Below are 2,642 nucleotides of genomic sequence, written 5' to 3' on the forward strand. Positions count from 1 at the left end.
TCATCACAGAAGGTCCATGTCAGCACACACACACACACACACACACACACACACACACACACACACACACCATTGAAGCCCAACCCTGCCACCCACCCCTCCACCCCCCCCCCCCCCAACACACACACACACCCCTTGCCCCCCGGCCTCCCACTGACAATCAAGAGACAGCCCAGTAAAACAATATAGCATCCACACAAAAGCTTCAATAATACACCACTGTCCCCGCGTCAAAAGGCCGCTGGTTAAAGTGAAACAGTGCAGAGTTCAGAGCTGTGCCCGTAGCTACGCCAGGTACAAACAAAGGACACGGCTCCTCAGAACAAATATATAAATGTCTTCAAGTGGACACGCTGTGATATTTCTATGTTAACAGCAACTATACTTCTATATGAGCTGATCTGCTTTCATGTCGATTTTCTATTTATTTGTCTCTTTTTCATCTTCTATCAATTCTAGTTTTTCCTTTTCTCCTTTGTATTAATTAATGGATTCATGTGATGTTATCTTTGCCCATTCTTTATTCCTCACAGTGCATCTGGAGACCCGGGAGGCCGGTTTGTAGTCCAACGAAATCCTTAAATTAGAGTCAATAGCGCCCGATACAAAAAGTCCATAAAACTACACAAAAACCCTCTAATCTTCCTCCACACTGCTCGTCCGCTGCAATCCAAGTGTCCTGAAGGGATATAGTCCAGAGTTTACTCGAAACAACATAATTTAGGACATTTTTACAGCCTAAACTGTCCTGTATTGAATTTCCCTGTGGGGCGCGCTCTCACAGCTAGGAACTCTACTAGCCTATATCCCTTCAGGACACTTGGATTGCAGCGGACGAGCAGTAAGGGGGAAGATTACAAGGTTTTTGTGTAGTTTTATGGACTTTTTGTGTTGGGTGCTATTGACTCTCATATAAAGTTCTCATTGGACTACGAACCGGCCTCCCGGGTCTCCAGATGCACTATTCATCAGCTTGAGGGTGAGTCAATAATGACTGAATTTCATTTTTTGGTGAACTATTCCTTTAATCTCCTTCTTCTGAGGGTTTTTTTTTAACAACCCTCCAGCACATCTCTTATTGTGTCTAGGGAACATTACAGTGTCTCATTGTGCAGTAGGTTTATGGTATTATAGTGTGTTGTATAGTCTTGGGTTTCTCACAGATTGAATCCTGGTGAATTTGGTGATTTAATGTTGACATTTCCTTTCAAAATGTACATTTGTATACGATCAATACTATATAATAAATCTAAGCAACTGATTCTCAAATAGTTCATGAGGAAACACTCATGCCGTCTCAAATGATGGTTATTCTCCATGTTGGACACTTTTACCCTCAGGTCCAAAAACATCACGTACATTCATACACACAATGAATTTATCAACAATCTAAAATAAAAGTTTAATCAAACTTTCACATGTAAAGTATAAATAAAGTTAGTCGTCATGATGTCATAGGCCTAACTCAACAAAACACCAGTCAGTCACTGACAGGGCGACCACATGGTGGCGCTGTAGAGCTGCCTGCACTTTCACACTCAAACAGAAACTCTGCATCAACCAACACTGACTGACTCACAGCTCATGTCAGCACACTCACCCAACTTTATATTATGCACTCTGTGTATTGCTTAGTTATTAACTACATGAAGTCAGACAGAAGGTACTTTAACTATAGGAAATACAGGCTCACAGATGTGTCCAGATGTGAGAGGGCAGGAGAATGTGAAACATCAAAAACCCCTTTGTTAGAAACCATACAGTCTAATGTAATATTTATTACTTCTGAAATATATTTACCTTCAATTCATGTTAGTTTATAAGATTATGTGGCATGCAAATTTTTTTAGGTCAGAATAAGAAGCACTAAAGTTGTATCTTGTATCCAGTTATGTTCCTTGTCAACAGAATAAGTTGATTCCCTGTGGATGCATTAATAATTTATTTGAAGATATTTTTTTAATTACCTCTTTCTTCTTTATTCCTTATTATTCCTTTGGATGGCATCATTGATAAATACGTCTTGAACCCATCCTGCAAAGCCAGTGGCCTTTTATTACGTGTTGCATTATAAATTACAAATGAAACAATGGATAATGTTTGAGCCAATCTATTAGCAGCATTGATAGCCTATTATGGTCACTGGTGAGGAAACACTGATTACCAATGAAGAGAACACATTCTGTGTTTGTGGATGTGTTTATGCATTCCCATGGTCAAGTGCTCATTCATGTGTGAAATATGACTTGAATAATAAATCGAGTAAACAAACTGTGGGCCCCTTTTGCAAGTGTTATGTAACACTTAAAGCCACAGTGAAGCACATGCATGAAGTTTATCTGCTGCTGTCTGAAGTCTTCCATAAAGCTAACGTAGCTCATGTCACAGCCTGTTAGTGGAGTGACAGACAAATAATAAGTTGTTACAATAATAGGTTAATAATAAAAATAAGAATAAGAATATTTTTGTATGTGCAGCAACAATTTGTGTTGATTTACATGAATAGAAATGTTATCAGATCGAGTCTAACGAGTAAAGACTGAGATTTAATACCCTCTACCTCTCATTAAGTCTGATTCTAGCCTACGTATATTATAACTATAATAAGAATAACAGAAGGTGGAAAAGGGAAGTTTTCCAGT

Source organism: Trachurus japonicus, chromosome 6, assembly GCF_045865225.1.
Source record: "Trachurus japonicus isolate A0001 chromosome 6, Traja_1.0".
In the NCBI taxonomy this organism is placed as follows: Eukaryota; Metazoa; Chordata; class Actinopteri; order Carangiformes; family Carangidae; genus Trachurus; species Trachurus japonicus.